We start from the raw sequence: 18,661 nt of genomic DNA, 5'->3' as shown, positions 1-18,661 counted from the left end.
GTCTGGCTTTGTGTAAAACTTTTTTCAAGTGAGCGTTCCAGGTGAGTCTTTTATCAAGGACGATACCATGATAGTTCACCTCCGTTCCGACTGGAATGATCTCACCATTGAGGGAAATTGGCCTTAGATCGTCCAATTTTCTCCTTTTGGTGAAGGGGATCAACACAGTTTTGCTAGGGTTGACAGACATCTGCTCCCTCAGGCACCAACCCTTCAATTGATAATGCTACTTTATCATCTGTTTGACGGTCTTCCTCCATTTTATCATTTACTTGTGAATTTACTTATGAACTATCTGAGTTTTCCCAATCAAAAATTAGAGTGTAGACTTGAAGTTCTTGTTCCCCGGGTTTGATTCCAGAATACTCTGCATCTCCACATCTCCACTATGCCTGCTTTTGCTGTCATAATTATCAATACGGTTTTTTTTGGGAAAAGATAATCTCGCCCCTTCCTTTATCAACATGTTTACAGTTTTTTACTCGCCCAGTAGTTCATGAATATAAAAAATTACTTAAAAAATCGAACCCACTTTTTATCCTTGAGTTTTTAGAAGTGTTCTTTAATCAACTCAATATTTATCATTGAAGAGTTCATATTTGAATACAAAAGGTAGGAGACAAAGAAAACAATCACAAAAGTCCGGCAGTCCGATGTTGGCACTTCGAAGCTGCACCACGAATCCAACACTGCAGCTTGTTATGTGGCATCGATTATCGATTGTCATTAGTCGCTTGTCATTCTTGTTAGTGGTAGTTTCTGTTGGTGGGTGTAGATATCGATAGTTATGTTATTTCAAATTTAATAATCACAAAATATATAATTATTATAGTTACATTGTTGTATATTCCTTTATTGAATATATTCTGATACTGTTCAGGGACTCTATGGGTGCTGTTCGCGATTTATTGATTTTCAAAAGGAATTTCTACACATATCCGCATGGTGAGTAGACCACCATTTGCAATTTTTTTCTCTTCCATTCTTGTTTTATTTTTATATAATTTTTTGAACGCATTTAATTTTTTCGATAACTATATTTCCCAATAGGTTTCATACCATACGTTTACGAATGCAATCAATGAGCGAAGGTGATATTTTACAGTAAAATTAGACTTTCACGATTTGAGGAATATAATATGAAATAGTTTTTAATCTTCTTTTTTTGAATTCCTATCATCGTGTGGTATCATCCCAGAAGAAAATTGCGAAAATCCGTGAGTATCCCATAAAGTACAATTTTCCCTTTCAATCAATGCCTTTATTCCCTACTCACTCTGCATTCATGAACTACCGGAACCTGGGCTAGATTTCTACGGCGCCCCCTAACTGCAAGTGAAACCCATGCGAAAAAAAAACTGAGGATCTAATAACCACTACATTACGACCACAAAAAAACTAAGAAATTTTACTTTTCTGGCTTTCTTATAACTCTGAGTAATCAAAACAGATGCTTTTCACAAATTCATTCTCGTTTGACAAGGTCGCCAAGTTTGTCAATCGAAATTGATATATTGTCGATCACAGATAGGTTTTTATCGGGTTAAGCTTAAAAAAATTTCTCTCCCCACTAGAAACCATTACAGAGGTATAGCTAATAATATTTATAATGTCCTATCTATCTATCTAATGGATACAGCTCTAGTAACTTATGATTTTTGATGAAGTTTAAAATGAAAACAGGAGTTATCACATTCTGATCAGACCAAAAAGATTTTAGACTTGAAAGTTCATCACACAACAAATAATCATCTATATCTGATTTAGAGTTGATAGGTAATTTTAGTACAGGTCAGGTCGAAGATCGGATTTTTTTGAAATCACTTTTATATTGTACAAAAATGACCAAGATTCTGAGCTTAACTGTTCAAATCTTTCCTTAACTCAAATTAATGTGGTGTCCAAAAAAAAGTTCGAAAAATTCATCCTCAATTTTTTTTTCTGAAAAAGTTATAGGCTCATCGCTGGCAGTTTTACTAGCTTGACGCTTAACATGTCAGATTGTTGTTGTGGCTCTAAATAAAAGTTCCATATTTAACTTTTCAGCCAATTCCTTGGAGGTTCGGATGAAGCTTTTAAACCCTGTGTTTCTGTATTCTAAGAAAGGACAGCATTTTTTTCAGCATGCCTGAGATCCATGTCTTTTGATTGTAAGAATTTACTAACGAAATTAATTAGAAAGAGTATCTCATACCAAATAATCAGTGAAAATGTGAAACTGATCAAATAGGGTATTAACGATTATGAACTAGGTCAAAGTAGTATAAAAGTAATTCCTAAAAGCCCATTTATATAAAATAGGGTGTTAAACACATTTTTACGAAACAAAATAAATGCTATACAATTTAAAATTCAAAAAATTTTCTTTAAAAAAATATGGTATATTATAGTGACATACAGTAGTAACTATAATTCATAAAAAGCGTTGTCATTGTAAAGTTCATCTAAACTATAATAGGCTTTATCAATCAGAATGTCGCTTAATTTTTTCCTGAAAATAATCAAAGAATAACTCTTCAGGTATATGGGAATTTTGTTGTACATGTATTATAGTGTGGCTCCTTTATATCATTACGAGCAGATATATTTTTATGAATCAGACTTACTGTTTCAAGAATGAATAGAGATATCATTGTCAGAATTCGTTGTTCAATGAATAATGGTTTGCAGTGATCTTGGAACTTTGCCCTGCACACATACCGGACAGCTCGCTTCTGTAAAACGAAAACAGTCTGCACCATACTTTTGCTGTATACTCCGCAGTAGGCAATACCATATCTTATATTTGCATCCACAAAGGCAAAGTACGCAGATCTTGCAAAGGTTCTACCCAGTTCCTTCGAAACTGACTTCCCTACAAAGCAGCCAGATGCAAGTTTTTTATTCAACTTGATAATATGATCCTCAAATTTAAGCTTATTATCAATGTGGAGTCCTAAGAATTTGGAGGACAATTTCATCTCGAGAATGTTTTTATTCAAACTAAGAGGTGGGAGTTCACATTTGAAGGTGGGGAGATGGGCTTTATCAAAGTTTAAAGAAAGCTTATTTGAGTTGCGCCAGCTCTTAATTTTTTCCATGTCTACAGTGGCATCTTGAGCTAGTTTTGTAGGATCTTTTCCCTGCCACAGCAACGTTGTGTCGTCTGCAAATAATGTGATGCTAGCAGTTAGATCCAATTGTGTTATATCATTAATATACAATAGAAACAGATGGGTCCTAGGATGGAACCTTGAGGGACATCTGCTTTGATTTCTTCTACATTTGAGTCGGTTTAGAGTCTTACAATTTGCTTTTGATGCAATAAGTACGATTCAAACCATCTAATGCTTCTGTGCTCAAAACTATCATGTTTCAGCTTTCGCAGTAAGATTCCATGATCAACGAGGTCAAATGCCTTGGAAAAGTCACAGAATACAGCTGCTGAATAGGCACCAGAATTCATATCACTATAAATCTTATGCAGAAAGTTGAAAATTGCATCACTTGTATTTTTGTTGTTTTGAAACCCATACTGCTGTGGACTCAATGTTATTATAGAGAAAGTAAATTAGCCGCCTTTTTATGATTTTTTCAATAATTTTGGATAAGGTCGGAACAAGTGATATAGGTCTGTAGTTTATTGGATCATCCCTGGCACCACCTTTGAAGAGCGGAATCACTACAGAAGTTTTTAAAAATTCAGGAAATGAGCCATTCACAAAGGAATCATTTATCAATGACACAATCTGGCAGTGTCTCAAAGATTTTGATTGACATTTCATCAATATTTGATGTTTTTTTATTTCTAATTTCTCGAATAACCTCTTTTAATTCATCTAGGTCAATGGGGATTAAATAAAATGTTTGACCTATTTGAACACCCTTCAAATATTTAATTGGGTCGTTGCTCGAGACTGTATCAACTGCATATTTTGCGGTTACTGAACAATAGTGGTTGTTTAATGTTGTGGGGTTTATTGCTGTGTTAGTGGATTTTCCTTTAGATTGCTTTCCTCTTAATTCATTAACTATTTTCCACACTTCTTTCATTTTATTATCAGCATTATCAAATCTATTTTGATAATATTTTTTATTTCGCAGCACTTATCACATTTCTATGTTTTCCTGTATTTATTGAAATATTTAAGGAAACTTTTATTTTTTGCATATTTTCGGATATAATGCAGGGATCGCATATTTATTGATGAAACTTTTAATCCTCTAGTCGGTCTAGTCAATCAAAGTTTCTTTTTTTTATATTTATTTTTTGGATTGGGAAAGATTTTTCAAAGAGATGCTTTAAAGTTTTATAGAAATGCTCAAAATTGACTACATTATTCCACTTTCGCTTTCGAGCGATGATTGATAAAACCTATTATAGTTAGCCATGCTGTATATACGACCATATCTGTGTTTTTTTTGTATTTGCAACAACTTTGAAATTGAATCTTGTGAAGATTGCATTCTGATCGGACAGATTTGAAGGGACAACATTACATGATATAAGATTTTCACTTAGATTAGAACAAAAGTAATCAATTAATGATGATGAGTATTGGGATGAGCGAGTTGATGAGTTTACATGCATTTTTATATTGTAACATTCCAAGAGATTACACAGTTTTTGTCTATCCATAGACATATATATATGATGATAGATAGATCTTTATTTAAATAGGATATCCTAATAATATACAAATCAACTAGAATGGTAGAAATAAAAAAAAAGGTATGTGTTACATCTAGAAATGACTTAAATGTATGACAAACATAAGTTCAATAAAATATTTTTAAAGACATTACTACAAAACAGCAACATTATACATTCGAAAAATTTCAATGCAACATGTAGAAAGATAAATTACATAATTATTTGAAATATATAACGAACATTAGATGAATGTAATTATACAAATTACAGCTACAGGTAACAAAGACATAATACATATCATATTTGTTCATTTAAAACAAATTTCTTCAGTTCATTTTTGAACATGTTCAGACATAAAAAAGTCGTCATACATGGGAATGTACTATATTTCCATTAAGAAATCCTTCAATCGTCTTTTGAATATATTTATCGAACCACTGTCTTTAATTTCTTGTGGGAGGTCGTTAAAACAATATATTCCTTTATAAAATAAAGAATTATGTTTACTATTTTTTTAATATTTTTCAACTTTTATATTGCTTCTATTTCTAGTATTATGCCTATGTATTTCAGCCACATAAGTTAATTTATTCTGTAGATGTACAGGTGAATATCCAATTTTGATTCAAAAAATAAAAATTAGTGTTTGGTACTGGAAGAGTTTCTTCACTGGTAGCCATTGAAGGGTTTGAAACATATTTGCTATGGGTGTTATCCTCGAACATTGTAAGATTATTCGCATAGAACGATTCTGCATCTTTTGTAGTCTGTTTATTTCATTTTGATTGAAAAAAAAACAGAATGGTAGAACAATAATTCAAATGTTAAAGGATTATGGAGTTGTAGACTAATAATTTAGACCACTGGCTCATATATGGGGAACATCTTTTCAAATAGTTGATTTTGTAAGCTATTGTTTTGATAAAATGATTAGCATATTCCTTAAATTTCAAGTTGCTGTCAGTAGTACACGAATTTGTTTACCTTCTCTATATTACTGTCATTCAATCGTAGAAGTAGGTTTTCATTATTATGATCTCTATGTTTCCCTAATAACATCCATTTTGTTTTATTTACGTTCACCTTCAGCAGATTTGCAGAGCAATATCTATACACCCTTTCAAGACTAGCGTTTATAGTATCAACACACTCATGTACATCTTCACTACTAAAGTACAGTGGGTATCGTCGGCAAATAAGTGAATTCTACATTCTTCTGCTATGGTTACAATGTCATTTAAATATACAGTGTGTAACAACGAAAACTTAACAGAGCCATTTTTAATATAAAATGTAAGATTTTTAAAAAAAGCTCGGACACGTCGATTTCTAATTAAAGGGGGATACCTTTCAGACTAATCAGATTTTTTGTAGTACGCACCCCCTCGGAGGGATGCGTCCGACGACCCTTATTTAGATAGGGAAAGTAGGTCGAGTGGCACCTTGTTTTAAAGGTATTTCGAATACCTTCACATCTCTGTTAAAAGAAAATTTTTGTAACGATTGGTTTTCGAGATAATTTGAAGATTTGAAGGTATTTTTATCGAGTTCAACTCTCTTTAAAATAAATCAAATTGATTTTAAGGTACAATTTATGTTCAGAACTTTCATAAAAAAAATAAATTTTTGCTTTTTGTAACAACCTGCTAATATGTGTCATTTGATGTCATAAAAAGTAACGAATTATTTGTTTATTACGAGGAGATTTTTTCAGGGGATGGGGTTGGTTACAACCCTTACATTTTAGGTGAATTGAGTGGCACCTCCTTATGATGGTTGCCTTTTGATGTGGATATTTTATGCTTCTGATAAAAAAGTGAATCATACTAAAAACTTACCTACACAACGAATACAACCTGCTGATTTCCTTGAATGCTGATGACACAGAAAAGTTTCAAAAACTGTTTTAGGGTTAATAAATCCCAATAATTGTTTTTAAAGTACACACAAAAAAGTAACACATAATAAGGGTAATTCACATAGGAAATTCAGAGTAAATGTTCAAAATGTGCGCCATTTTGCTCCATGCAGCAATAAAGATTTTGTGCGAATTTTGCTCTTACATTATTCAACATCTCAGAAGTTATAGCTCGGCATTCATCAATAATTCTACGACGTAATTCATCCAAATTGGCTGGCTGTGTAGCATAAACTTTAGACTTTAATTGTCCCCACACAAAGTAGTCCAGTGGTGTTAAATCTGGTGATCGGGCTGGCCATTCAATTGGACCTCTTCTGCCAATCCATTGTCCTTCAAAATGATTATTCAAAAAATTTCGAACCTGCTGGGCATAATGGGGTGGTGCACCGTCTTGTTGAAAATGGATAAATTCATCTTGACATCTTGGATCCTGTTCAATTATTTCAACTATACGAGGTTGTATTGCCTCTTCAAGAAGTTGTAAATAAGAATCACCGGTTAAATTTCCATCAATGAAAAATTGACCTATAATATGATTGCCTAATATTCCGGCCCAGACATTCAACTTTTGGGGATGTTGGGTATGTATTTCTGCGTATTGTCTTGGGTTTTCATCCGACCAATAACGGCAATTGTGACGGTTCACGCAACCATTTGAATAAAATGAGCTTTCGTCCTAAAAACAGATGTTATAAAACAGCTCGAGATTTTGCATTAATCTCTCACTCATGCCCTCACAAAACTCCTGTCTTCGGTCAAAATCATCCTCATTGAGTTCATGAACAAGTTTAATTTTGTAAGGATGGAATTTGTGGTTTTTAAAGATTCTCCATGCACTCATATGGCTTATTCCGGCCATTGCTGATAAACCTCTGGTACTTAACCTGGGATTGGCGATGACTTGACCAATCACTCCAATTGCATTATCGTCATTCACTATCCTTCTCTGAACATTTCTTTTCTTATTTAAAACCGAACCTGTCTCCCTGAATTTTGTGACCAAATCCAGAACGTGATTTCTGCTTAGGTGTTTACCAGGGTTTTGCTCGTTAGATAAAATTTATGTTCTATTAGCATTTTGGTCGTTGTCAAAAAATAAAGCAAAAACTGAAACCCTTTTAGCAGTAGTGTAAGGCATTTTTAAACAAATAACAATACACGACCCGTTTAAACAAAACAACCGAACGATGTACTAATGAAAACTGGAAGAAGAGGAGTGGGTATTGATTTTTAAAGAGGGATTTCATTTAACAAAAAACTGATAAGAAGAACTGCTCGAAAATTTTTTCATTTAGGCAAACAAGTTACCGATTGGTCTGTCTAATGTATTATTAACATGGCAATTTCAACTTCAAATTATCTCGAAAACTAATCATTACAAAAATTTTCTTTTAACAGAGTTGTAAAGGTATTCGAAAGACCTTTAAAACAAGGTGCCACTCGACCTACTTTCCCTATCTAAATAAGGGTCGTCGGACGCACCCCTCCGAGGGGGTGCGTACTACAAAAAATCTGATTAGTCTGAAAGGTGTCCCCCTTTAATTAGAAATCGACGTGTCCGAACTTTTTTTAAAAATCTTATTTTTTATAGTCAAAAACGGCTCTGTTAAGTTTTCGTGTTACACACTGTATAAGGAGTAACATTAACTCTTTCGATTCCATCTTTTTGTTACCTTTTAATTTTGTCATATTACTTGATAATAATTCATTTCTGTACTATCAATATACATATATAATAATTTATGCCACACCCATGCTCAAGGAAACCGTTTTTGGGTGTTCTGTATTCATTTACTAATAGGTATTTCTATTTCAATTTAGACTATTTATTTTGTATATTTCTTATGGTGAATAAATTGATTGATTGATTAATTGATTAGCGTGATGTTTATATCTATTATACTTTTTTCAGGCAGGAGAAATTCTTCTTCAGATGGATGCCCGAAAGGATAACTGAAATACTATTTTGTTCCTAGAAAGTGACCCCGACTTCGCCGCTCTGTGATGTACTGAAATGAAGGAGGCATACAAATCAGGTAATCATTTTTTTTCAATTCCGAATTGCAGGCCAATTTGTGTGAAATAGTTTAGTTGCATCAAAATATGATCATGAGATTAAATTATCAATAGCATTGATAAATATACTGAATTTGTGAATGTAATATTCACTTTATTAATCTTGAACTGCCGAGATGTTGCTGTATTTGAATACTGTTTGCACAAAGTCCCAATTAATTTTATTAATGATTATTTATTTGCCTTAGGAGTCAAGTCAAAAACGTTTATTCAATTTTGGGTTATAACATAGTTAGGTTGTATTGGGGTTATGAGGGGAGCCCTGCTATAGGCAGCGCCCCCTGCTATAGGCAGCTCCTCCTGCTATAGGCAGCGCCCTCTGCTATGGACAGCGCCCTCTGCTATAGACAGCGCCCCCTGCTATAGACAGCGCCCCCTGCTATAGACAGCGCCCCCTACTATAGACAGCTCCCCCTGCTACAGGCGGCGCCCCCTGCTATAGACAGCGCCCCCTGCTATAGACAGCGCCCCCTACTATAGACAGCTCCCCCTGCTACAGGCGGCGCCCCCTGCTATAGACAGCGGCCCCTGCTACAGGCAGCGCCCCCTGCTACAGGCAGCTCCCCCTGCTACAGGCAGCGCCCCCTGCTATAGACAGCACCCCCTGCTACAGGCAGCACCCCCTGCTATAGGCATTGCCCCCCTGCTATAAGCAGGTTATCTTGTGTTTTAATCTGGTTTCTCTGTCAGAGCAGTACGGGTCCGTTGCGGTAGTTGGGTTTTCCTTGGTTCGGGTGGTTTATCCTCCAGGATGTCTTGGATATGCTACATCGGGTTTTCCATTGCTCCCAGGAGTCTGGCTGGGGGAAACAGGAGCTTCTTCCTAGGTATTTTTCTGTGGCCTCCACGATGTGTCCATGGTGTGGTCAGCGTGTTGATTGAGCAATGTTGTTGCTGTTCATAGTTCTGGTGGCATATCGTCTTTGGAGTTCCCAAAATATGAGATTGATTGGGATAGTATTTATTAAGTTATATAAATAAGTCTTGGGATTGGTAACGATATGGGAGGTTGTGTATGTTACATAGGATTCTTCTCTCGGTTGTTAGGATGCGGTGGGATTGTCTCTGAGGGAGCGTACAGAAGATCGTGGCTTTGTAATTCGGGAACGGTTTTTTGAACATTTTGCAAGTGTGTAGTAGGGTGCTACTGTCGCATCTCCCGAACTTGCCTCTCAGTGTTTTAGTAGATTTGCTCTTTTCCAGACTCTGTCCAGAGTTTCTCTTAGGTCGGTTACCCAGTTGAGGGTCCTCATGAAAGTGATCTTCCAAGTAGGAGTATGAGGTTCTCTCCTAAAAATCTGAGGTTCAAGTTGTCAGGATTTAGTTTGGAGCGGGTTGTGGTATTAGGGTGTCTGAAAGGTATGGTTTGGGTGAACGTAGATTAAAAATAGGGAAAGGGTGAGGACACCGGATTTGGGGTGTGAGGGGGGAGGATAGGGAATCGCTGACTTCAACGCGGATTTGTCAGTTGGATAGGTAGGAGATCACTAGTCAGATGAAGTGGTGCGGAAGACGAATTTGGATGCTGTGTCTTCATCTAATTTGCCATTCAAAAAGTAAGGTTGACATTGAATTGATTCATTCGTAATGACAAACTGGCTTGAAAATTTTGAAATAATCAAGTCGCCCCGGAGGGCCAATTCATTTTTGTTGTTGCATAATTTCATAATTTGTATTACTTTTTTTATATGTATCTATAATTAAAAACAACTTTTTCACTAATATTATTTAGTAGTTTCCAAATTTATTTGAATTATTGATTTGAAAATGGGAAAGAACTCCAAATTGAATTCAAAGATTATGACGGGCAGATGGCGCTGTACGTAACCTTGATATAATTCGAACTCACTTTACATGTACTTCTTCATTTGAAAAAAGTATATTTTTTTATTAACACGCGCGCCTACTGCCTTATTTGTAAGGCAGTAGGCCTTCAAATCAAAATAGTCGAGCCCAATTTTTCCACAGTTCCAGCATCTTATTTGTTTTCTCTCTGTCAAAACTTCTTTTATCACCTTTCTAATGGTGGCCTCAATATCAGCAGACACCTGTCCATCTTCTTCGATAGTTTGAACTTTGCTTTGGCCCTTGCAGTGCATCCACGAGATGTTTGGGAAGAGCTAGCGTCAAGGCCTGCCTCGTTTCTTGGTCGCGAAGTCCATCCAAGAATGCCTGAACTGCTAACCTCTCCATTACATTTTCTGGTGTAGCAGGATATACCAGACGAACCATTCGAGCAATGTCGGCCTCTAACTCCTGTAGGGATTTTCCTATTTCTGGCAGCGGTTCTTCAGCTGTAAATGGTAAACGTGCTCTAGGTGGGCCTGTCCATACCGCAGTTCAAGATGCTTTACAAGTTGGTCATAGTCTTCCTGTTTCTGGGCCGTGAGGGTTTGTAGAATATTTGTTGCTTCTCCACGCAACGCCAATGTTAATGCTGCCGCCTTTTCTCCTGCATTCCATCTATTCGCTCTGGCCGCAGCTTCGAATTGTCGGCGGTAATTTACCCATGGAGTTTGTCCGTCGAACTGGGGCGACTTCATGGAGAGCTTTCCTGGTTCAGAACTGTCTTTGACATCTTTCAGTTCCCTAATTGAGTTTTCGGCAACCTTTTCTGTGGGGTGGGATTTAGTTTTGCAAACTGCTAATTGTTTTCTTCATCTTGCCGATTTCTGCCTAAACTCCGCCTTTGATTTCCTCTACTTCTGTGTTCATTTCCTTTGTGATTTTGTCTATCTCTGTCTCGATGATACCTATCCTTTCTTCGAGTAGACTCGTCACATCACAAAATTCTTTCTTTAAGCCTTCTGCATTTTCTAGAAGTTCTTCCTTGTAGCTATTCGAATTTTGTTGAGGTTCATCGAGTTTGTTCATTATTGAACTCATATCACCCTCAGAAACTTCGAATGACTATGTTTTGGGATCTTCACCCGATTCAATCAAGTTATCCCACAGTCTCTTCTGGAGTACTGATTTCTCAGAACAATCTAGCTCCCTCTCCTCCAATTCCTGCTTCAATTCGGCAACTTTCAAGTCCAATAGACGCACTTCCCTCGAACACATTTTGTCTCTTATTGTCTATTTTCCACAAAACTGAATATATCTACTTATTTTGATAGAGTCCGAAACACTTATTTATTTTCACAAGTCTATTTTTCGCGAGAAAGGTCTATCAGTTTATGTTTCCGTAGTCCGGTACTGTCCACTTCGCGAAACTATGAATCACCAGTCTCTCTGCGCGAAAGTTTTATAGTCAATTTCACCGTAATACAAAGATTGTAGAAGTAGACAACTATCGATAGTAGGTTTGATCGATCAATTGGTAGTATTGATCAAAACCAATCGATACTCTCGATAAATTATCGACCTATTCCATATGTTTTGAGGAAGTACCATGCGAAATGAATCGTAGAGTTTTTCAGGTGTAGATTTTGGATTAAAACGATATATTCTCATTTTAAAATATTTCAAAGCAGAGTATAAATCGAAACAACTTTTCCCATCTTTTATAATAAAAAATCTTATACTTTTTAAAACATTTGAGGTTTTGTTATATTTTGGGAAAATATTTTTGATTTTAAACTTCTCCAGTGATATATAAAACGTGAAAACTTGCAAAGGAAGAAAACATACATCAATGAAAATACTTTACAAAGATGTATATATCATGGACAGAACTTTTTTTCAGATACGAACCACAAGAAAAAATTAATCCCAAACCTATTAACCTATTCTTGAATTTCTTGTAGGAAAAAGTTTATATTGACGCTCTTTGCTATTCATTACATTGAATAGTGTTGTTTTATATGTTTCAATTTCGTTATCAATATTTACAATACCAAATGAATAAAAAGAATGATTTACATGTGATTTAATATTTATAACAGAAATTAGTTTCACGTACGTTTTTCTTTTGGTTCGTATGTAAAGAAACCCCTGGGCATGATCTATACATCTGAAAATCGTTGTGGATAATTTTCATTGATAATGATTACTTTTATAGAAGCTTAGTTGATAAGTCTGTAACTTGGACAATAAAGCATATGATGGAGGAGAAGAAAGCTAAGCTAAGTTTCATTTATGTTAAATTTTTGTTGTTTAGCAAAATTTCACGATTTTAGTGTTATAGACATCAACAAACAAAATAATCACTTCGAGATTTCACATTTTTTTATCAATACATAAATTTTCTGTTAACTTCCAAGCTCTTAGGAGCTATCAGTTATTTTAGGAATTTGAATGAATACTGTTCAAGAGCAAGAAATAAAACACTTTACTATAAACATATTTTTATGCATATCAAGAATATCAGTTGTACAACAAACCATAATTAATGTTCACAAATAATATAGAATTAACATTATTTGGTTTGAGCCTACTTCTTTTTGCACACAGCGTAAGTCCTGCTTTGGAGAATGACCTTTCTGAGGAAACAGAGGTTGCAGGAATAGTTATATACTTTAAAGCAAGTTTACTCAAGGGATCACCACTATTCTTCCAATATTTTAATGGATTACTACTCAGAGGAATTGTATCACTTTCTAAATATTGTCAAACACAAATTATTGCAGATGACCTTTCATTTTTTTAAACTTCTGTTTCTCTTTATAATCTTTGGAACTCTCTAAACACTTCAAAGGGCCAGGTTTATCCAAATTGTTATTTGTTTCATTGTTTCTTATACAAACTTGAGCCATATTCTGAAGTTGTACATGAGCTCTCAAAGAGTTTTCACTGCATCTAAATCCCTCTTTTTTGAATCTGGGATCCAAAATTGTACCGATTGATGGTATATCCATTTTTTCCTAGTTTGCTAATCTATCATTAATTGAGCAAATGAGTATTTCACACAAATTAAATCCTATTGATGTGTGAATATTTTTCTTACATTCATTCAAATTATAGTACAGACCTTTGACTATTGGAATAACTAGGGTAATAGTAACACAGTTACCTGAAATTTGTTGGGTAGCATTTTCAAATGGTTCAAGAATTCTTACTATTTCGTTCACGATAGATATTTCATTATTATCCAAGATACCTGGGCCATCTGTGAGGTGCAATAAAGTTAAAATTAGTGCATCACTCATTTCCAAAATCCGTTTTAGCATATAATATACACTATTCCACCTGGTCACTACATCTTGCAGCACCTTCAATTATTTCCCGTTTCTTTTCTTTTGTTCTTTTCGCAACCTGTCAGCAGCTAGGGCATTGCGTTTAAAAAATGCAACTATAGATTTACATTTATTAATCAAGTCCTGCAAATCTCTTGCGTTCCTTAAGCCATCTTCAACAACCAAATTGATTTTATGTGCAAAACATCCAATGTGTGAAATATTCACAATGTTGACTGTTGCCTTCATATTTGATGCATTATCAGAAACTATGCATAAAACTTTCTCCCTTAATTGCCATTTCCTCAGAAGGTCCTGAAATAGTTCACAATTATTTCATTATAGTGCAACGGTTGAATGCTTACCTCTATAATCTGGGCAAGATTTTCAGCTGTGTGCCTTTCTTGAATATGTATAGTTTCTAATACATATGAATTTAACGCATTACTGGTGATAAAATGAACAGTAACTGTAATATATGACATAGTAGTAAATGAGCACGTCCAAAATCTGTGGTCAATGTGACATTAGCCACATTTTGTAAAAGTTCAGAGAGTTTTGTTTTCGAACAATCATAGAGTTCTGGAAGCATTTTTCGTTTTATTGTGGTCGAGGAAGGTAATTTATTACTCGGATCTAACTTTTCACATAATGTTTTAAATCCATAATCGTTAACTATATTGTACATATCATGAGTGTTAGGTAAAGATGCAACCCTTTCTTTTTTTTGTTATTATCTTGGTAACTAGTTTCAATATGCTTCGACATATATTGGCCAAGTGTGCTCTGCTTTGCTTTAATTTTCTTTGAAGGAGAATTGATTGTTTTTGGTTCAAGAGAATCATCTGATGACGAAAACGATTGTTGATAACTTTTTGTTGTAATGCGATGAGCTCGTTTTAGATGGTCTTTCAAATTGGAAGTGTTGCCCGACGTGCGATATATTTTTCTACATTTCAAGCATGTCGCATACTGCCTGCCCAGCTCGTCTTTTACAAAATATTTCCAAACAAATGATGATTTAACCATTGTATTGAAAGTCTCAATAGTTTAACAAATTTCCAGTCAAATTCAAGTGTCAATTGTCAATGTCAAATCAGAAAGCGACAACTTAGTTTACTACTTCGTGATAATCAGTGAACTATCGATAGTATCGATAATTAAAATATTTCATAAACTATCGATAGTTCATTCGATAGTTGTACACCTCTAAAAGATTGTCTACCAAGCGCTCACAAATTTATTTTAAAAATCCTCTTCTGATCACCAATTGTAACAAATTAACGAATCAACTGTCTTAAACAAATATATTTCTAACAATATTTCACTATCACAACTAATTTATTTACAACACTTAGCACTTAATTTATTTTCACTATTTGAATTCTTTGTTTAACCGCTTGATTCACTTTCTGAATTCATACTGTCATCTCTGAACGAGGAACCGGCCTTTTATATCGGTAATGATCGTTCTAGATTTCTCTAGTAGTCTCTGTTCTCGCATAGTATTTTCCCGGCGAGTCAGACCGTATTCTTTTGCGGTGATGTCATATGTTTATTCACCGTCAGGGACGGCTTCAGATTCGTTACACTATTTTCAAGAATATTTGGTTGGAATTTTCTCATTACATTCAGTGGATAAGGAGACATTTGGTGGCATTATGTGACATTAATCTTACCTTTCTTATTAGTCAGTGGGCTATGCTTGAAGACTGGCAGTAAACAAATCTAAAGAAATGAACTTTAAACGTTCAAGCCAGTCCCGTATATACCTACACAGTAGGTTGAATGGACTAATGCTTATCAGAAAACAACTAGGAAGAGGAATGAAATACTCTTAAAGAATTCCGATTTTCAATTATGGAATATCATTGACTTCAGTCGATGATAGCCACTATCTTGCACTGACGAGTGGCTAGTGAACCCGAAACTGGTCTGCAAGTGTGCCCGTTCCAAAATTGAAAGTCGACTCTTTCAGTTGTATTGCCAATTGCATATGCAGGAAATTTTCCATGAAGATTCCTACACTGACGCCTGTAGGATATAATCCAACGCCCTTCGTGGTATTAGCCAGGGGAGTAATTGTTTTCTGATAGGCGTCAATCCATTAAACCTACTGTGTAGGTATATTCGAGACTGGCTTGAACGTTCAAAGTTGATTTCTTTAGATTTGTTTACTGCCTGTCTTCAAGCATAGCCCACTGACTAATAAGAAAGTTTTTCTTCCTTATTCAGAGGAATCGGGCAAATTTCGGATATGCAGTTGGTTAGTACCTCGTCCACTTGATGGAGTGACATTTTGTTGTTCCCTCCAACTTAAGAAGAGGAATGAAATACTCTGAAAGAATTCCGATTTTCAATTATGGAATATCATTGACTTTAGGTTGATGAGTGGTTAATGAGCCCGAAACCGGTCTGCAAGTGTGCTCGTTCTAAAATTGAAGGTCGACTGTTTCAGTTGTATTGCCAATTGCATACGCAGGAAATTTTTGTAAAGATTCCTGCACTGATGCCTGTCGGATATAATCCAACGCCCTTCGTGGTATTAGCCAGGGGAGTAGTTGTTTTCTGATAGGCGTCAGTCCATTCAACCTACTGTGTAGGTATATTCCAGACTGGCTTGAACGTTTAAAGTTCATTTCTTTGGATTTGTTTACCGCCAGTCTTCAAGCATTGTCCACTGACTAAAAAGAAAGTTTTTCTTCCTTATTCAGAGGAATCGGGCAAATTTCGGATATGCAGTTAGTTAGTACCTTGTCCACTAGATGGAGTGACTTTTTGATGTTTGCTCCAACTTAAGACGAGGAATAAAATACTCTGAAAGAATTCCGATTTTCAATTATGAAATATCATTGACTTTAGGTCGATGATGGCCACTATCTTGCACTGACCAGTGGCTAATGAGCCCGAAACCGGTCTGCAAGTGTGCTCGTTCTAAAATTGAAGGTCGACTGTTTCAGTTGTATTGCCAATTGCATACGCAGGAAATTTTTGTAAAGATTCCTGCACTGACGCCTGTCGGATATAATCCAACGCCCTTCGTGGTATTAGCCAGGGGAGTAGTTGTTTTCTGATAGGCGTCAGTTCATTCAACCTACCGTGTAGGTATATCCGAGACTGGCTTGAACGTTTAAAGTTCATTTCTTCACATTTAAATCTTACCATAACTTCCGAATCCCGAGGTATAAACGCAGGGTATTAATAGCTCTCATCAAGGAAATCAATATAGAAATATGCCATTTGAAAAACCACAACTTTTAGTATTCTTATGTTTTTTAGACACTCTGTATGTTGGCAGTTTTTACATTGGTTTCGTTGCTCTCGTTACTGTGTTCTACTTATTTTTTTTTTCAACTTCAATTGGGGAAGTACTATACTCCACTAACACACCCTCCATAAAAACTGAACTGGAACAATTTAAAATAAGCTGAAACCTCTTAATTGGTTCCAACTGTTTGGAACAGGATAAAATATGTAAAAACAAAAAAATCAAATTTATTCAATCATTATTTTAAACATTCCTCCAGAATTTTTGCAAACCATTTCATTGAATGCAATTATCATCAGGTGTTATTAGAAGCCCGAAGTTTTCAAGCATTTTTTGTTTCAGATTTCCGGTCAATGCAGCCTTTTATGGAATCGACAGGAGATTGAATCCTTGAATATCAATGATAAACGAGGTTCTGGTTTCAACTGAATGCATAAGATGTTATAGAAATACATGAAGTAGAGGAAATGGCAAAACTAGTGCAAATTTTTCAAGGGAGACGTCAAATCAAACTTGTTTTTTGAAAATTTGTGACTGGCATTTTTGTAACTTATATCTGCTCTCATGATTGTGATTAAAAGTTATTTACTTTTGTCTTTCATTGGGCCTGCCCTGGGAAACAGGTGCCCTACGACTGCATGTGTGTTTTTTTTCCAGAGTTTCAGAAGTTCCGAATGGTATGAGATTTGTCAATAAGTGCACAATCAATGATACATTGTATGAAGGATTTTTTGTATATCATAATGGTGATGAACAGTTTTATATTGTTTGAAAGTCATTTTTGGAGTAATCAATACTTCTCACTGTTTTTTTGGGTATGTAACTTTCCAGATTGTAGAAGGTTATATTACATTCCTTAAAACGGTGAGAAACAATTTTATATATCGTATTCGATTATTTGCCTAGTGTGTTTTCCAAATGTTTATATGAGGCCGCTCGGCTATGTACTTTTTATACCAACTAAAAACAATATGTGTCTACTGATATTTGGTAAATGTAGATACAAGTTTTCATCATATACAGAGGCCTTTTTTTGTGCTTGTCATATACCTTAAAGAATTGTTTCATTTCAATTGATTCTCATTGCATTGCACTTCTTATGTGGTTTTGAAGTTTCTATCCCTGTGAAACATTTTCTCAATTACAACCTTTCCCTAAATCATTTATGTTATTCTCTAATGTGATTTCACTACCTACTTTTCTATTCCACCTGAATGTAAAACAAATTTGTTTTTGTGGAGGTTTCATTTTCAATCCGGGTGCAATCTAACTTGTTCCAACACTTCTTAATTTTTTTGTGTGATCAAAAAGTACTTTTAATATCAAATCTTTGAATATCTTTCACTTGTGCATTGTTTTAGTATTAGACTATGCTGAATGTACGAGCTCGGTTCATTGTAGGGGCTGAAATAAAATGAAGTTGAGTCTGAGTTTGAAGAAAATTTTGTAAGTAACTGTTAATGAAGATGGTATTTGATGAGATGTAAATATATGGTGACTGTTCTATGGTTTGCGGAGGTTGCAGTGAAAAATACTAAATTGATGTAGCAGAAGAAGGTAGATGTACAACTGTGAGTTCACTTGGGAGGAGGGACCGAAATTCGTTGATGTTAGTGATACAAAATTTATTTTATAGAATTTTGATT

At 35.1% G+C, this 18,661-nt stretch overlaps 1 long non-coding RNA gene across 1 annotated transcript; it reads left to right on the top strand.

The window, feature by feature from the left end:
* Window positions 1-771: 771 nt before the first annotated feature.
* LOC111512195 (uncharacterized) lies at window positions 772-17,774 on the top strand. Its single transcript, XR_012468044.1, has 3 exons — window positions 772-945; window positions 8,467-8,590; window positions 17,358-17,774. It is a non-coding gene; the product is annotated as an uncharacterized lncRNA (long non-coding RNA).
* The last annotated feature ends 887 nt before the right edge of the window (window positions 17,775-18,661 follow it).

This window comes from Leptinotarsa decemlineata, unplaced genomic scaffold (assembly GCF_025532065.1).
Source record: "Leptinotarsa decemlineata unplaced genomic scaffold, Ldec_3_MD MMD2_tig00026374_RagTag_RagTag, whole genome shotgun sequence".
In the NCBI taxonomy this organism is placed as follows: domain Eukaryota; kingdom Metazoa; phylum Arthropoda; class Insecta; order Coleoptera; family Chrysomelidae; genus Leptinotarsa; species Leptinotarsa decemlineata.
This window is presented reverse-complemented; position numbering and strand designations above follow the sequence as displayed.